We start from the raw sequence: 19,832 nt of genomic DNA on the forward strand, positions 1-19,832 counted from the left end.
GTAAAGGAAAGAGGTTTAATTGACTGACAGTTCTGCATGGCTAAGGAGGCCTCAGGAAACTTACAATCACGGTGGAAGGGGTAACAGGAATGTCTTACATGGCAGCAGACGGGAGAGAGCATGTGTAAGGGTAAGAGCCTCTTATAAAATCATCAGATCTCATGAGAACTCACTCACTGTCATGAGAACAGCATGGGGGTGAGTGGGGACACAAAGCCAAACCATATCAGCATCCCTTCATGTGCTTACTGTGTATACATTGTTTGGTAAAGTATCTATTCAAATATTTTGTCATTTTTATTGGGCTGTTTGTTTTCTAACTGAGTTTTAAGAGTTTTTTAAATTCTAGATACAAGTCCTTTATTAGACATGTGATTTACAAATATTTTTTCTAAGTATTTGGCTTGATTTTCATTCTGTTAACAGTGTCTTTAGAAGAATATAAGTTCCTAATTTTTCTGAAGTCCAATTTATTATTTTTTTCTTTTACAAATTATGCTTTGGTGTTGGCTAAGCACTTCTCCTATGTTTTCATCCAAATGTTATAGCTCTATATTTTACATTTTAAATCTATGATCCATTTTGAGTTAATTTTTCAATATGAAAGGAAAATAGATGGTAGGTTTTTTCTATTTTTTGATTCCATATGGATGTTTAATTGGGCCAGCAACATTTGTTGAAAAGGCCACCCTTTCTCCATTAAATTGCTTCATTCCTTTGTCAAAAATTGACTGTGTCTGTCTATTTTTGGACATTCTATTCTCTCCCACTGATGTATTTAACTCTTTTTCTAGACTATGCTGTGTTGGTTACTATAACTTACAAGAAGTCTTGAAAGTAGATAGTGTTAATCCTCCGACTTTGTTGTTTCTCAAGGCTGTTTTAGCTATGCTCAGCCTTTTTAATATTTTAATCTCCAATTGTTCATTACTAGAATATAACAATATTATATACTGGTATGTAAAAATATTATTTTGTATAATTGTTTCTATCCTACAACCTTATTAGGCTCATTTATTAATTCCAATAGCTTCCTAGGTAGAGTTCATAGTATTTTCTTTATAGGCAAATAAAGACAGCCTAATTTTTTCCTTCCAATATAAATTTCTTTTATTTATTTTTTCCTATGGTGCTGGCTGGGTTCCCCAATACAACGTTGAACAGAAGTGGTGAGAGGACACATCATCACCTTCTTTCTAATCTTAAAGGGAAAGCATTCAGTTTTTCATTGTTAAGTATAAGGTTAGCTGTGGGATATATGTAGATGCTTTTCATCAGATTGAGAAACTTCCTTTCTATTCTTAGTTGGCTAATAATTTTAATAAGGATTGAACATTGGATTTTGTCATATGCCTTTTTGTGGATTAAATTGTGTTCCCCAAAAAGACATTTTGAAATCCTAACACTCAATAGCTGTGAATGTGATCTTATTCAGAAGTAGGGTATTTGAGTATGTAATAAAGTTAAGATATTATAATACTCACTGAGGATGGACCCTAGTCAGGTATGACTGGTGCCCTTATAAAATGTTTATCACAGCACTATTCACAATAGCAAAGTCATGGAACCAACCTAAGTGTCCATTAGCATTTTATTGGATAAAGAAAATGTGGTATATATATACACCATGGAATACTATGCAGCCATAAAAAAGAATAAAATCATGTCCTTTGTAGCAACATGAATGGAGATAAGTTCTACATTATCCTAAGTGAACTAACTCAGAAACAGAGAATCAAATATTGCATGTTCTCAATTATAAGTGGGAGCTAAAAAATGGGAGCATATGGACATAAATATGGAGAGAATAGACTTTACAAATAGATTCTAGAGTAAAAGAGTAAATAGTCCCCTTCTGGGGACTCCAAATTGGGAGGGTAAGAGGAGGATGAGGGTTGAAACATAATGTATTGGGTACAATGGTCAATATTTGGGTGTAGGTACACTAGGAGCCCAATCCCCATCATTACACAATAGATCCATGTAACAAACATGCACATATATCCCCTGAAACTAAAATAAATTTAAAATTAAAAATGTTTTTAAAAGATCTTTAAAAAGAAGAGAAGAGAAACACAAGCCATATGACTACAGAGGCAGAGATTGAGGTGATGCATCTACAAGCCAAGAAATGTCAAGGATTGTGGACAACATCACAGGTCAAGAAAAAGGCACAGAACGGATTCTCACTAAGAGCCTTCAAAGAAAGAATGGCCCTGCTGATGCCTTGATTTCAGATTTCTACCCTCCAGAACCATAAAAGAATAAATTTAGGCCACTCAGTTTGTGGTACTTTGTTACAAAAACACTAGGAAACTAACAAAGTTTATTTTCTGACTTAACTGATCATATGCTTGTTTTTGTCTAGTCTGTTAATATGCTGAATTACATTCATCAGTTGAATTTGCAGTAATGTCATCTCTTTTATTCCTGATGTTGATAATTTGTTATCTGCTATCTTTTTTTTCAGTCTGGTTAGAGAATTATTCATTGATCTTTTCAAAGAATCAGCTTTTGGTTTTGCTGATTTTCATTACTGATTTCCTGACTTATATTTCATTTGTTTCTTCTCTGATCTGTATTATTTTCTTTTTTCCTGCTTAAAGTTTAATTTTTTCTCTTTTAGGTTGTTAATATATCTCAAGTCATTAATTTGAGACTTTCAAATTAATGAGTTTAGGTATTTTTGTGATATAAATTTCTTTCTAATACTGCTTTAGCTATATCTGACACATTTTTGATATATTGTGTTTTAATTTTCATTTAGTTCAAACAATATTATAGTTATAATTTATTTTATAATTTCTTCTTTTTTCATGGTCTATTTAGGTTCCAAATATTTGGTATTTTTAAGACACATTTTTGTTATTTATTTCAAATTCAATTCCAGTGTGGTCAAATAACATACTTTGTATGATTTAAATTATTTTGAATTTGCCTGGACTTGTTTCATAACAGAGTGTGGTAGATCTTGGTAAATATTTCATGTGCACTTGTAAGAAACATGTATTTCTACTGTTTTGGGGTGGAATGTCCTATAAATGTGAATTACATCAAGTTGTTTGACAACGCTTTTTAAGTCTTCTATATCCCTGTTAATTTCTTTTATGGAGAGAAGGATGCAGTAATAGACAGAATAACAGCCTCCAAACATGCCCATGCCCTGCTTCCCAGAGCTTTTGAGTGTATTACTTTACATGGCAAAAGTGACTTTGCAGATGTCATTAAGGTTACAGACCTTGAGATAGGGAGATTATCTTGGATTATCCAGGTGGGCCCAATATAATCACATGAGCTCTGAGAAGAGCCCCTCTCCGATGTGGTCAGAGAAGAAGGTCAGAGAAATGCAACATTGCTGGCTTTGAAGATGGAGGAGGCGGAGCATGAGCCAAGGAATACTAGTGGCCTCTATAAACTGGGAAAGACAAGGGAAGATTCTCCCCCAGAGCCTCTAGGAGGCAATGAAGTCCAGAGAACTTTCATTTTAACCCAGAGAGACCTGTATCATATTTCTGACATAAAGAACTATAAGATCAGTAAATATACATTGTTTTAAGCCACTAAGTTTGTGGTAATTTATTTCTGCAACAATAGAAAGCTAATACAGTTACAACCTCTATCACTGTGGACTTGTCTGCTTCTCATTGGAGTTCTCTCAGTTTTTGCTTCACGAATTTTGAAGCTCTACTATTATGAGTATAAATGCTTAGGATCATTTGACCTCTTCATCATAAAAAAAAGATCTTCTTTATTCCTGCTATCAGTCTTTGCTCTGAACTTAGATTCATCAGATATTACGGATATTACTTCAGTTATTTAGCATGGTGTATCTTTTTCCATCTTTTAACTTGAAACCTTTTGTCTTTACATTTAAAGAAGTTTCTTATAGGCAGGGTTTTTGACACATTAATCCAATTTGGCAATCTCTGTCTTCTGATTGAGCTGCTTAGATAATTTACATGTGATGTGATATTATATAGATAATTTACATGTGATGTGATTATAGAGATACTTGGGCTTCTATTTGTTTCATCTGTCCTTGTTACTCTTTTCCTCTTTTTCTACTTTTTTGGATTCAGCATTTTTATGTTCAATAGTTGTCTCCTTGGTTAGCTCATTGTTGTGTTATTTTTATGTTTGCTTTGTGGTTTATAGCATTATTTAATTTACCAAAATATACTTTCAGGTGATATTATACCTCTTAACATGCAGTATAAAACCTTCCAATAGAATGCTGGTCTGAGGAACTCGGAAAACCACTCCCACAGAGAAGCATCCATTAGATTGGTCAAAATTAGAAAAGATAATCATTCACCGTCTCTGAAGAGTGACCAAAGGGCTTACAACAAATTGAGAAGCATTTATTTTAAAAAATCAATGGAAACATGGCAAATAATGTAATATGGTAAATAAGGTTTATGCTGCACAATGGAGAAAGAGGCTATTCCTAGAACCGAGGTGGTTCCCACGAACCCTGCAGGGACACCACATACAGTGTAAAAGTTCAGAGAAGACTACAGTAACTCTATAGAAGCAAGGCAATAAGAGTTCAGCTCCCTCAGGATGAAGGCTGAACTACTCCACAAGTCAAAACCCATATAAAAGTCTGGGTAAGGCCATAAGAACATGGAATGGGTGCTAGAAGGAAAAATCCATAAATGAAACTATGGCCATTACAGAAACAGACACTGAACCTGCCACATTTTCTTCCTAGGGGGCCATGTTTTAATATATAACGATACAGTTTAACTTATTTTCCTCATCCCCTCTTCCTTTACATCACCATTGTATAGAGTTTGATGGTCGTAGATAATCCTACATGTCAGACCTTAGGTTGTGGAATATTGAGGCAAAATAATGATAAAACTACAATAAGAACAAAGATACGTCACGCAGAGATCCAGGATTTTGAAGGGATGCAGTTACTCATAAAACACTAGGCTGAGCTTTCTTTGGAGGGGCATACAGTTGACCTTTGAACAATGTGGGGTTTAGGGATGCCAACCACTTGCACAATTGAAACTCCATGTTAACTTTTGACTTCCCCAGAACTTAACTACTAATAGCCTACTGTTGACTGGAAGACTTACCAATAACATAAACAGTTGATTAACACATATTCTATATAAGTATTATATACTGTATTTTTATAATACAGTAAGCTAGAGAAAAACATTATTAAGAAAATCATAAGGAAGAGAAAATATATTTAATATTCATTAAGCGGAAGTGGATCATTAGGGAGCTCTTCATCCTTGTTGTCTTCAGGTTGAGTAGGTGAGGAGGAAGAAGAGGAGGGTTGGTCTTGCTGCCTTGAGGTAGCGGGGTGGAGGAGGTAGAAGGGGAGACAGTGGAGGCAGGCACACTTGGTGTAACTTTGTGGAAATACATCGTAATTTCTGTCTGACATTTTTGCTTTTTCATTTCTCTAAAGAGGTTTCTATTTGGTACCAATTCTTCTTCCATTAGTTGCTTTGGTTTCAGTGCCCCGTCGTAGAAGGCTCTATGTCATCAGATAAGTCAAATGCCATCTTGTGTAACCAACATCCTCCTGCCACATTGTCAAATGTCAATTTACTTTCTGGCACTGCTTCTTCTATGCCTTCTTCCTCATCGCCTGACACTGGCTCAGAAGCATTCATCTTCGTTACTCATCCTCTGTTAATTCCTCCAGTGCAGTGTCTGCTAGCTCTTGAACGTTTCCAACATCCACATCTATAAACTCTGCCTCCTCCACCTTCTTGCCAGATCCACAATCTCCTTCATGATTTCCTTGATTGGCTTTGTCATAAATTCTGTGAAGTCATGCACATCTGGACACAGATTTCTCTAGCAGTAATGTATTGCTTGGGGCATGATAGCGTTCGCGGCTCTTACTATAACAACAATGACATCTTCAATGGTGTCACTAATCCGTCCAGATTTTCTTGAGGTTCTCTTTCATAGCACTGACAACCCTTCCCATAGAACACGATATGGAATGTGACCTAATGGTCCTTCTGCTCGTCTCATCTAGAAGCCGAATTAGAGACGTTGTGTTTGGAGGCAGATAGACCACTTTGAACTCGTGGGTTCACCCAGAGGTGGCCAGGGGCACTGTCTGATAGTGAAATAACTTTAAAATGCAGTCTCTTAACGGCAAGGAACTTCCTGACTTCAGGGACAAAGCATCAATGGAATCAATCCAGAAAAAGTGTTCTCATTGTCCAGGCCTCTTGTGATACAACCAAAAGACTGGCGGCTGGAATTGATCTCTTCCCTTCAAAGCTCTGGGTTAGCAGCTCTGTAGATAAGGACACTCCTAATCATAAACCCAACTGCATTTGCACAAAACAGTGGTGTTAGCCAATCTCTTCCTGCCCTAAATCTGGTGCCCACTTCTCTTGCTTACTAATAAATGCCCTTGGTGGCATTTTTTTTTTCAGAATAGGGTACTTTCCTCTATATAAAATCCTATTCAGGCAGATATCCTTTCTCATCAGTGATTTTCTTGATGGTGCCTGGGAAGTCCTCTGCTGCCTCTGAGTTGGAAAAGCTGCTTCTCCTGTTATTTTGACATTTTTAAGGTCAAATCTCTTTCTAAAATTATCAAATCATCCTTTGCGGTCATTAAATTCTCAGGCTTTAGATCCTTCCTTTTGCTTTAAATTGTCATACAATGACTTTGCTTTTTCTTGAATCATATTAGAGTCTGTAGGGTATGCCTTTTTCTAGGAATCCTGCACCCACATAAGAGCTGCATTTTCAACATGAGATAAATACTTATTTCACGATAAATCCAAGGGTTGCGGCATAGCTGCCACGATGACCTCACTGTTTTTACAATAGTCCTTACGCTGCATTCATTTACGTTAAAATCGTGGGCAGCCCCAGTGGCAGACCTCAATCCATGGTACATATTTTTCAACTTTTTCAATTCAGCTTTTTCTTGTAATGTCATGTTTTTGTCTGCTGTTAGTGAGCACCCCAGCATCATTACTGGTACTTTGAATGTGTCCCATGGTGCTTTCAGAGTTTGCAATGTTGCAGTAAACACGATGAAAAATACAGAACTGCAGGAGATCACTTTTTACTGCAAAGAGCAATTTACTGGAGGGTTGAATTCTTCATATGGAGATGCTTAGCATTACATAGTGTTTTAAGCAGATACAACACTGGAGCTCACTGCAATGGTAACAGTCACAAAATTATTAGAGGAGCACAGTATGTATCACAGTGACTTTTATGCCCTTGTGATTTAATACTGCATCCCTGTGTTTGTTTAAATTTATCTTGACTATGAATGGCACTGTGTGCAGTCTGTTTGTGTGCGTACATTTTGATAAATTTTAACTTTTTATAATAGATTTGTGTATATTTTATTGTAGTAAATGATAAAATCCCGCTCCACTATGGTAAGAAGCGCCTGCTTCCCCTTCGCCTTCTGCCATGATTGTAAGTATCCTGAAGCATCCCAGCTATTCTTCCTGTACAGCCTATGGAACTGTGAGTCAATTAAATCTCTTTTCTTCATAAATTACCCAATCTCAGGCAGTTCGTTATAGCAATGTGAGAATGAACTAATACAGAGAAACAGATGAAACAAACAGAAAATGGAAAATCATCAATTAATGTAAATATACCAATAAAACAACAGATCTTGGCAGAGTAGATTTAAAAGATGATACAACAATATACTGTCTACAAGAAATTCACTTCAAATATAAAGACACAGGTAGGTTGAAGGTATAAAGGCGGAAAGAGTACGCCATGCAAACTTTGAGCCCAATAAAAGGTATATTAATGTCAGATAAAGCAGACTTCAAAGCAAAGAAAATTACTAACTGCAAAAAGAGCCACTAAATAATGATAAAAGGATCAATCCACCAGAAAGATATAGCAATACTCGATGTGTAAATACCAAATAACAGAGCCTCAAAATACATGAATGATCTGAAAGGAAAAATTGAAAACCCCACAATTAGAGTTGGAAACCTTAGCACCCCATTCTCAGCAATTGTTAGAACTACTGGGGAAAAAAATAGCAAGGGTATAAAAGAACCGAACCACACAACCAACCAACCGAGTCTAATTGACGTATCTAGAACACTCCACCTAACAAGAGCAGAATATACATTATTTGTAAGTATTCACGGTACATACACCAAGACAGACGATATCCAGGGGTGTCTAATCTTTTGGCTTCCCTGGGCCACACTGGAAGAAGAATTGTCTTGGGCCACACATAAAATACACTAACACTAATGATGGCTGATGAACTTAAAAAAAAAAAAAACACAAGAAAATCTCATAATGTTTTAAGAAAGTTTATGAATCTGTATTGAGTTGCATTCAAAGCCACCTGGGTTGCATATTTTAAAAAGTACAAAAATTAACTAAGCGTGGTGGTACACAGCTGTGGTCCCAGCTAATCAGGAGGCTGAGGTGGGAGGATCAGTTGAGCCTGGGAGGTGCGAGCTGCAGTGAGCCAAGACTGCAGCACTGCACTCCAGCCGGGGTGGGAGTGAGACCCTGTCTCAAAAATATATACACACACACACACACACGCACACATGCACACATATATATATTTACACACACACAGATACACATATATACACACATAAATATAGAAGTAAATTAAAATGAAAATATATCAAATACGTGGAATGCAGCTAAGCAGTTGAAAGGGAGGTTTATAGTATTAAAGGCTCACGTTAGAAAAGAGAAAAAGTCTCGAATCAATAACGTAAGCACCGATCTGAAGAAACTTTAGAAAAAGAAGAGAAAAATAAATCCAGAGCATGCAGTCAGGAGTAAATAATAAAAGATAAGATTAGAAATCAGTGAAATTAAAAAAAAAAAAAATCAATGAAACAAAGCCTGGTTGTTTGGGGGAAAAAAAAAAGAGAGAGAATAAACCCCTAACAAGACTCACAAAGATAAAAAGAGAAAACACGAACCGCTCGTATCGTACATGAAATGCTACAATTTTATGCTGATGAACTTGACTTCCTGGCTCTTCCTGCCGTTTGGGCTCCCGTGGAGCCGACTGGGAACAGAACTTACAAAGGGAAGCATGTCTCAACAGCTGTGGTCCGAGGCTGCTTTTGCTGGCTACAAGCGGGGTCTCCGGAACCAAAGGGAGGGCACAGCTCTTCTTAAAATTGGCAGTGTTTATGCCTGAGATGAACCAGAATTCTATTTGGGAAAAAAAAAAAAAAAAAAAAATGCGTACACACAGCGAAGAACAACACAGTGGCTCCTGGCGACAAACCAAACAAAACCAGGGTCATCTGGGGAAAGGTACCTCGGGCCCGGAAACAGGGGCCTGGTTTGCCCTGCCTGTTTTGAAGCAGCCTTCCTGCTAAGGCCACTGCACACAGAATCCGAGAGGTGAGTATCCCTCAAGTATTTAAACTAATGAAAGGCAATCAATAAACATGGATTTCTAAAAAACAATTAAAAAAAATTTACTCCTTTGAAGAAATAAAACAATTCCTCCAAAATCACAAACTACTAAAACTTAACTAAGATGAAATACGTAATCTGAATAGTCCTATAACCAATATTCAGACCCTGATAGTTCCAATGGAAAATTCTACCAAATACATCTTTTTAACTTAACATCAATTTTTCACAATCTTCTCCAGAATAATTGAAGGGGAAGGAATACTTTCCAACTCACTTTATGAGACGGGTATTACCCTGATATAAAAACCAGACAGCAGGCCAGGCACGGTGGCTCACGCCTATAATGCCAACACTTTGGGAGGCCGAAGCAGGCGGATCACATGAGGCAGAGAATTCGAGACCAGCCTGTCCAACACGGCAAAACCCCATATCTGCTAAAAATATCAGAATTAGCCTGGTGTAATGGTACATGTCTGTAATCCCAGCCACTGGCACATCTGTAATCCCAGCTGAGGTACAAGAATTACTTGAACCCAGGAGGCAGGGGCTGCAGTGAGCTGAAATCGTGCCACTGCACTCCAGCCTGGGCAACAGATTGAGACTCTGTCTCAAAAACAAAAACAAAAAAAAACAGACAGCCATATTACAAGAAAAGACAACTACAAACCAACATCTCTCATGAACTTAGACACCAAAATCCTCAACAAAATATTAGGAAACTGAATCCAGCAATGTATAAAAATAATTACACACCATGACCAAGTGTGACTTATTCCAAGTATACAAGATTGGTCCAATATTTAAAGAACAATCAATGTAATTAACCACATAAACAGGCTAAAGAAAAGTAAAATCATATGATCATGACAACTGATACCAAAAAAAGCATCTGAAAAAAATCTAACACCCATTCTCAGAAAACTGGGAATAAAGGAGAACTTTCTCATCTTGATAAAGAACATCTGTAAAAAGCCTGTAGGTAACATCATACTTAACAGTGAAGACTGAATGCTTTCACTGTAAGACCAGGAACAAGGTAAGAACTTCAGAGGCTGGGTGCGGTGGCTCACCCCTGTAATCCTAGCACTTTGGGAGGCTAAGGCAGGCAGATCACTTGAGATCAGGAGTTTGAAACCAGCGTGGCCAAGATGGTGAAATCCTGACTATACCAAAAATACAAAAAATTAGCCAGGCGTGGTGGCACACGCCTGTAATCCCAGCTACTTGAGAGCCTGAGGCAGAAGAATCAATCACTTGAGTCCAGGAGGTGGAGGTTGCAGTGACCAAGATTGCACCATTGCACTCCAGCCTGGGTGACAGAGCAAGACTCTGTCTCAAAAAATATATATATGTGCATATATATTTTTATATATGTAGATATAGCTAGTACTATATATATACTATATATATAGCACTAGAATACATAGTACTAGAATATATATATAGTGTGTGCATTTGTGTGTATATATATATAAACTAGAATTAGCCACTGCAATTAAAGAAGAAAAATAAATAAAAGCAAATAGATTGAGAAGGAAAGAATCAAACTGTTCCTATTGGAAATGACACGACTGTCTCTATATAGAAAATCACTAGCCGGGCGCGGTGGCTCAAGCCTGTAATCCCAGCACTTTGGGAGGCCGAGGCGGGTGGATCACGAGGTCAAGAGATCGAGACCATCCTGGTCAACATGGTGAAACTCCGTCTCTACTAAAAATACAAAAAATTAGCTGGGCATGGTGGTGCGTGCCTGTAATCCCAGCTACTCAGGAGGTTGAGGCAAGAGAATTGCCTGAACCCAGGAGGCGGAGGTTGCGGTGAGCCAAGATCGCGCCATTGCACTCCAGCCTGGGTAACAAGAGTGAAACTCCGTCTCAAAAAAAAAGAAAGAAAATCACAAGCAATATATTTTTTAAATCCTCTGAATAAAAAGTGAGTCTAGCAAGGCAGCAAAACACAAGATCAACTAACAAAAATCAACTACATTTTTATATACTAACAATGAACATGTGGAAAATGAAGACAAAACACAATACCATTTATAACAGTTCCACAGAAAATAAAATACTTAGGGATAGCTCTGGCAAATCATGTTCAGGATATATCTCGAAATATTTAAAATGCTAATGGAAGAAAGCCACGAAGATCTATGAAAAGACATACTATCAACATAGCAAATATAGGTTCGATGTAACTCCTGTCAAAATTCCAGCAAGTGTTTTGTAGACATATACAAGCTCATTCTAAAATTCATATGGAAAGGCATGGGAGCTAGGATAGCTAAAACAATTTTGAAAATGAAGAATGAAGTAGAAGGGATCACTCGACCCACTGTCAAGGATTACAACAGTAATCAAGACAGTGTGGAATTAGAGGCAGATGGACAAATGGATCAAAGAACCGGAATAGAGAATCCAGATGCAGACCCCCACCAATGCATGTGCCCAACTGGTTATTGACAAAGGTGCAAAATAAAATCCATGGAGGAGGGAACGAATGAATCATGTCAACAAATGATGCTGAAGTAATTGAACATCTATAGGCCAAAAAAAGTGACAAATGAAAAAACAGTAACACCACCAAATGCAGAGAAACTGGTCTGCTCATACATTGCTGGCGGGAAATATCAAATGGTACAACCACATTGAAAACAGTTTGTCAGTTTCTTATAATATGAAACATGCAAGACCCAGCAATTTTACTATTGGGTATTTATCCCAGATAAACGTAATTTTGTGTTCATGCAAGAGCACATGCATGAATGTTTATAACAGCATGTCAAGTGGGAAAAGCAAGCCTAAGAAGCCACATACGATATTATTCCACTTATATAACATGCTTGAAACGACAAAACTGTAGATACGGAGCCGAGATGGGTGGCTGCCATGAATCAGTGATGAGGGGTGGCGGGAGTAAGGTGAGCGTGGCCACCCACAGCCCGCAGGCGGGATTCTATTCAATTACCGGAGGTGTCGCATCTTGACTGTGTCGATAGCGATATCCAGATTATGAATTGCGCCATAGTATGGCAGGTGGTCACCACTGGGAAAACTGTACAAAGGCTACATTGGATCTTTTTGTATTTTTCTTAAAACTGCATGTGGATCCGTAGTTATCTCAAAATGAAATATTCATTTTAAACGTCTTTCAAATAAAAAATGATTGCTACATATATGCACCTTAATTCGCTCCAAGTCACAATTTTAAAAAGTCAGTTCATGATGTGTTCCTTAGCTTTTTTCCGAAGTTTGTGTTCACAAAGATAGTCTAACAGGTACTTGCTTTTTAGAAGAATTTCAGAGACTGATCTTGTTTCCAACTACCTGCTTGTTTTCTCTAATGCGCTTTGATTCATCTTACTTTGTCTATGTCACAGGTAGGTAGAGTTGAAGAGAAAATGTGTTTCTGAGTGCCTTTGTTCACCTCGTCTCTAGTCATTCTGACGAGCAGTAAGTTACTTTCAAGAAGAACATCGACTTCTGAACTGCTTTACTCTAATATCGCTTCTTTCCACAATTGCTGCTTTTTAGATTCACCTTTGTCTATAAAATTGCCCATAACTGTCCTTTAGAGCAATTTATTCCTCACCTCTAGCATTTAATTCAGGATCATAGCTTGCATTTACCCAGCTGCCAGGTCTATTGAGTTTTCTTTAGTTTGGAACAGTCCTTACCCTTTTTCATGCTATCGATATTTTTAAAGAGTATTTTGGGATTGGGGCCACTGTTTTGCAGAATATTCCTCAGTTTGGGTTTGTCTGATTGTTTCCTTATGATTCAGATGGTGCCTTTATTGGCAGGAATACAATGGAAATCGTGTGTCTCCGGGCTCAGGAGGCAAACGATAGTTTGTCCCGTAACTAGCGGTATTAGCTGATCACTTGGCTAAGGTAGTTTCTCCCAGGTTTTTTCACTTTAAAAGTATGTTTCTTCCCTTTGTTATTTGCGGGGTCTTTTTGTTTTGTTTTGTTTGTTTGTTTTTTCAAGAGTGGGTCTCTCTCTGTTGCCCAGGCTGGAGTGCAGAGGGCAGTCCCAGCTCACTGCAGCCTTGACCCCCAAGCACAAGCGACCCTCCCACCTCAGCCCCCCAAGGGGCTGGGACTTCAGGCATGCACCACCACACCCAACTAATTTTTGTATTTTTTTGTGGAGATGGGGTTCCGCCATGTTGCCCAGGCTGGTCTCAAACTCCTGGGCTCAAGCGATCTGCCCACCTCGACCTCCCATAGTGTTGGGATTACAGGCATGAGCCAACATGCCCAGCCTGCTTATGGTATTTTTAATGTTTGAATAATCCATATAATGATTTTTATCTTACTGTACATGGATATATGTTACTATTATGAATTAGGAAACATTTTTTTGGACAGGATCTTTCTCTGCTGCCTGGGGTAGAGTGCATTGGTGCAATCACAGCTGACTGCAGCCTCAGCGACCCTCCTACCTCAGCCTTGTAAGTAGCTATGACTATAGGTATGTGCCCCTGTGCCTGGCTAATTTTAAAAAAAAACTTGCAGAGACAGGATCTTGCCATGTTGCCCAGGCGAGTCTCGAACTCTTGGCCTCAAGCAATTTCCCCATCTCAGCCACCCAAACTGCTGGAATTACAGCTGCGAGTTGCAGCACCAAGCCTGAATTCTTAACTGAAAATGTTGCATAGACCCACCAAAAAAAAAATAGTTTGTTAATTAATATGTAAATGTTTTTATAATATACATAATTTAAAACATGTCCTGACACTCTCTGAAAGTGTCTCCATTTGGACACTTGAGGCTAGTGCCTGAGAATTCATTGCAAAATTGCCCTTGAGGTTGTTGAAGTCTGACACTCAGGCAGAGATGACAGGCTTGGCTCCAGGGCAGCCTTCAGCCCTGTTTTCAGTCCTCCCCCACCACCGCCTCCTTCCCCCACATGCTCAACCCAACAGATACACGCCTTGAATGAGCAAGGGCGTGCCCTGCCAACAGGCAAAAGACCAGAACCAACAAATATCTGGAGGGCTTTGGGTTCTTCGGAGCGGACTCGTCACCACCTCCCGTCTCTCTTCCCCTGTCTGTCCTCCCTCCTCCTTGCCTTAAACAACTTCGTTCCACAGGTGAGGACGCTGAGCTCCAGAAGGGGCAGAGGCTGAACCGTCGCCATAGTCAAGATCACCACAGAGCCAGACTCAACCCATCCTTCTGATTTCAGGGGGGCCCTGTCCTGGGGTAGAGGATTCACCTGCCCTGGCTTCCAGCAGACTGCTCACTCCAGCCTGCAGGACCCAGCCATGCAGCTCCTGCCCCGGCCTCCAGGAAGGGCCGCAGGGCATGGCCTGTGGTTCCCTGCCTGCTACAACCTGCAGCTCAGCGCCCTGTGCCAGGGGTGAAGCGCTCGCAAACAACTGCTCTGGTCACCAATCCCCACCCCAACCCTCAAAGCAAAGCCTCCACCCTCCCTGCTCCTCAACAATCCATTTCTTCCTGGTTCCTCCTCCAGGAGCCTGGTTAGAGGCGTCTGAAAGGCAGCCCGTTCCTCCTGGGCAACCTCCCTATCCCGCTCTGGAAGACAAAGAGACTGCTGTCTCCTCCCTGGCAGTAAGGAGCACCCAACCCTTGGGAACTAGGCTCCTGGAAGGTAGGTTTGCCTACCATCCCTTCCCAATGGGTCTTTGGTAGAAAGAAGCCACTCCTCCTGTGACACACCTGAATCACTCCCGCTGCTTCCAGCCAGTTCCCTCCGGCTCCGTGGAAAAGGCGTTATGCAGCTCCAGGCTTTGCATGCAGTGATGTGCTAGTGCTGGTCTGGACACCTGCCCTTCAAGATTGAATGTGTGCCCATTGTCCAGTGCAGATAACCCAGACCCCAGCCTGTAGCCGTGAGAGGCGGACGGAAGCTGGCTCCTCTCCAACACGGCACCACACTGCATGCCTCACCAGGGCAGAGACGGCGGCATCCAGGTGCTGAGGGGCCCCTGACACGGACACAGAGTTCTCCATCTTCCAGGGCAGCAGGATTTTGTGCGGCTCTAAATCCATCTGTGACTTATGCAATAGTTCTCTGTTAACCAGACCTTGGCTTACCCAGAACATGCTCTGCCCTGGCTTCCGCAGCCAGCAGGGAAAGCCTTCTGTGGGAGTCAGGGACCTGGGGATGCTCCTGGGTCCCCAGACCTCCAGAGAGACCATCAGAAGTGGGAAAAGAGCCTGCGGCTCCAGCCCAGCCCCTCTGTGTGGCGTGTGACTTGGGGTGCTTTGGGCTTCAGCTTCCTCAGAGACGGGCAGCCGGTCTCCCAGGCTGTCCAGCTCAGGGGCTGCCTCTTGTTTCTAACAGGGTGTCATCTGTTGGCCCCCCAAGACATCCCCTGCTCTGCCCCTCTGCCTCCACAGAAAAAGGCCGGGAGGTTAAACCATCCTCCAAACCATCAGGGGCTTGAGGCTCCCAGCCCTTCCCCCCAAGCGCAGGCATCTTGCAATTCCAGAAGGGGACGATCCTCCTCAGTCCTGGGGCCTCTCCCAGCCTCAACGTCTTCAACCATATAATGGGCACACGCTTACACCCAACAGGGCCCAGGGCATACCCCAGACGCTCCTTAATACTTACCCAGTTCTGCTGTCTGCCCAGCAGGTCACTGCTCTGCCCACCCTGTGCTTCTTTTCATGCCACAGGGAAACTGGACCAGCCGCCCCTTCTCATGGGGAACTCCTGCACTCCCACTATGGGGAGTGACGACCCAGCCACAGACGTTGTCCACGGAGGCCTGGTCCAGCAGGAAGCGTGCACACCTTCCTCTGAGCCAAAAAGAGGGTACGACTGATAGCACCTGAATAAATAGCAATTTCTGCCTTTACGCCAGATAAGCAGGGAGGTTTTGCCCAGTATAAGGAACAAACCCTGGGTCCGCTTCATGCTGTTATCTGCAGCCCCAGCCTCGTCTCTTATTTCATGACGAGAACCCGGGGTCTTGACAGCTCTGGGCTCACTACATCTCCTGGAGAGGCCTGTGCCTGTTTGTGGAAACCAATTGATTGGTTCTCATTATCAATCTAACAAAAGCCCAGTCCCTTTCTGGCCTGTCCCTGGAGCTCTGTTCTCATGCCTGGCCTGAGATCACACCCTGACCCTGACCCACACACAGACCTGGTCTTGTAGAGGCTCCAAAAACAGTCTGAACCGGGTGAGATGGAAGAATCTACACAGCACCGTTCCGCTGCTGCTAGAGCTCCTCTCTCCACTACTGGCCTTGAGGAAGTGAGCAACCAACCACGCCAGGGGACCTCCCAGGGCAAGGGGCTCGGGCAGCCTCCAGCTAACAGCTGCAAGGACCCCCAGCAGCCAGTAAGAAAGCAAGGTCCTCATCCTACAGCCGCGAGAAACAATTCTGTCAACAACCACGTGGGCTTGGAAGCGTGACCCTCCGCAGCTGAGCCTCAGGTAAGACCACAGCCTTGACTGATACCTGGATTGCAGCCTCATGAGACTGAATTACAGGATCCAGCTGAACCATGCTCACACTCCTGATCACGGAGGCTGTGAGGGAGTAAATGCTCGTTGTTTTAAGCTGCTAAGTGTGTGGTCATTTGCCACACCACAGATAACTAATACAGAGCTGTACCGGGAAGTCTCCACAGCACTTCAGGCCATTAAGATAGTTAACGGTGGTCAAAATATAAGGCAGCCGTAGTGGCAGGGTAGTGTGAAATAGATGACAACAGCCACGTTTTACTCAGCACTTCCACGTGCCATGCACTGTGCTCCATGCTTCCCGTGTGCTAATCATCTAATCCTCACCAGGATTAGGGTCCAAGTCCACATTTTACAGACAAGGAAGCCGAGGTGCAGGGACGTTAAACACCTTGCCCAAGGTCACGCAAGAACCCTGCGTTCATTGCCCCCATTCTAAAGTACTTTGCCAAACCCCCTGAAGAGTGGGGGAGCTGGGACGTCAGTCTGAGAAATTTTGTTCTTTAGCCAATGGGAGCCCTTGAAAGTGGGAAACAGGAGGGTGGCACAGCCAATGTGTGTTTCGGAAAACTCTCCGGCAGGGCAGCAAGGAAGGCAGGGAGCCAGGCTGTGGGGAGACTTGGAGGCTGTGGGAGCCTGCAGAGGATGGAGAAGTCAGGGGGTCGACCCAGAGTGAGGCATGTGGGGACGGACTGGAAGCAGGGGACCACGGGGCAGAACTGAGATGCCGACCAAAACCACCACGTCAGCAAGCATCTCCGGGGTCAGAGCTGGATTAAAGCGAGCTTGCCACTTCCCCACTTCTGCTCAGCAGCTCCTTCTTCCAGGGTGTGGTAGGGTTCAGGGAGGCTGTGCCCCGGTTAGGCTCTGCCCAGCTGACTGGTATACTCAAATGTTCTTCCCTCCTTCTCCAAAGGCTCCTGGAAAGTGCACTTGAGGGTGCATGTTATTGCCTGGCACTCAGAGGCCAGGCACACATAGCTGAAGCCACCATGGGAGTCAGAGCCTGGCTCTCCAGGGCAGAGCACCCACTATGTCTTGAGGCTCAGGTTTGCCCAGGATTCTACTGAGCCCCTCTCTGCAGCTTCCGCAGCCGCCACCAGAAATGAAACAAAACCAGTCATTGACAGGAATGAGCCAGGCTTAGGGCAAATGCAAACTAATTTTGCAATTAGTTTTTTAATCTGGTGATTTACAAACCTCTAAGACATCCGGAGCTCTGAGGCTCAAAGGAGCTGATCCCATGTGAGCTCATGAGGGTGGTGGCTTCTAACTGGAGCGCCTGGCAGCTGGCACTGCTGGGTTGAGCTGCCCTGAAGCCCAGACGACACTGGTGGCTGGACCTGCTCTCCTGGTGGCCTACATGGGAGGAGGAAGTGCCTGAGGGCTCAGTGGGGCGGAGCTGGGCCCAGCCTGCCCGCCTGTTGAAGGTTCCTCTCCTGGTTCTGGACGGCCTCCATCCTTGCGGTCCTGTCCTCCCTGGGCTCTCAAACAGCAGCTCCTTTGCTTTTCCCGTGCCTTCTGCCAGGATGCCCTCGCTCTCCTCCACCGCCCTGCAAATCCCAGTGGACTCTCAGAAGCCAGCATCTCCCTGACCTTTTGCAGAACCCTGGCAGGGACGCTGCCTGCCTTCTCTAAGGCTCCCCAGCGGTCTTGCTCTGGTGGCCCTGACAGCATTTCGCCTCCCATAAAAGGCTTTCTCAGAGCAGTCTTATTTCTTCCTTGTCTGAGTCACGTAGGACTGAGGCTCAGTCCGGTTCGTCTTTGCACTCTTCCCCATCCAGCCCACACAGCTCCATTCAGCGGACCCCTGAAAACAGGCATGAGAGCGCTACTGGTGGGGAAAGCATCCCTGCAGGAAGCCAGCGCACAGGAGCACATTTTAACAAGTTAGCAGAGGCGTTCTCTCCTTCCCCTCAAACAACCTGTGGACCTGGATTTGTTGCCCAGGGAGGAGAGGGTGGAGTGGATGGTGCCCTGCCTGCATCCCTTCCGCGTTCGCCTCCCCCAGCAAAAGACGCCTGTAACTTTTTTACCGCAGGTACCTGCAGTTACCTAGCTGAGGGCTTTTTTGGCCACAGGACATGCAGGGACTCAAACCTATGGGAGCTGATGGAGAGATGCCCCAGCTTCCTCAACCTGCAAATGGGGCTAGCCTGACTCTGAGGTGTGTCCCACGCAGCCTTGCAGAGCTGGAGTCCCGGCACCCATGGTGGTGACCTGCTCACTAGCCACCCTGCATTGGCTGCCTTTTCTCTTCTGTCCCACGTCCTCACTTCCCTTGGGTGCTTCCTAGGATCAATCACCTCCCAAATAAATTGCCTGCTCAAATTCTGCTCTTGGGGTCTATTTCTGAAAGAATTCAAAAGGAGGCAAGGAACACCTATGAGCCCCCCTGGCACATAGATGATGCCAGAGGTCTCTGAGGAAACTCTCAAAACTGAGCAGGACGTGTTGACAACAGAAAAAGTTCATGAAACTCAAGAGCAAAGCCGCCAGGGCCCACCCCACAGACAGAGCCTCAGCAGGGGCAGAAAAAGCCAAAGAGGAAATGGGCACATGGGGTGGCCCAGGAAGAGACTCTGTCTCCTGGAGCCCTGGCTCCCTGGGCATAGCCAGAAGCCTCCGTTTTCTGATCCCACAATTACAGCAGGAAAACAGCAGAGAACCTCCAGGACTGAACCACTATGGAAACCCCTTAATAGCTGGACTCACATCAACCCCCAGAGCATTGACTCAATGCCACCCCCCAAAAAGGCAATAAGCCTAGAAAATTTAGTTTAGGGATTTTGTTTTCTGTCATTGTAGTAGAGCAGGGGCCCAGAATCAGAAACAATTTAGGTTATGAGCATAAAGCAGTTTCTTACACACCTGAGTTTAAGGATGCAGCAGGAACTGCTGAACTAGCATGCCTTCCTCCTTCCTTCTTCCTGGTTCAGATCACTTGAGGTCAGGAGTTCAAGACCAGCCTGGCCAACATGATGAAACCCTGTCTCT

At 43.0% G+C, this 19,832-nt stretch overlaps 1 pseudogene; it reads right to left on the reverse strand.

Annotated features, from left to right (window-relative positions):
* LOC108312820 overlaps nt 1-19,832 on the reverse strand; it is a 50,022-nt pseudogene that overhangs the window by 10,625 nt on the left and 19,565 nt on the right.

This window comes from Cebus imitator, unplaced genomic scaffold (assembly GCF_001604975.1).
Source record: "Cebus imitator isolate Cc_AM_T3 unplaced genomic scaffold, Cebus_imitator-1.0 Scaffold129, whole genome shotgun sequence".
Taxonomy (NCBI): Eukaryota; Metazoa; Chordata; class Mammalia; order Primates; family Cebidae; genus Cebus; species Cebus imitator.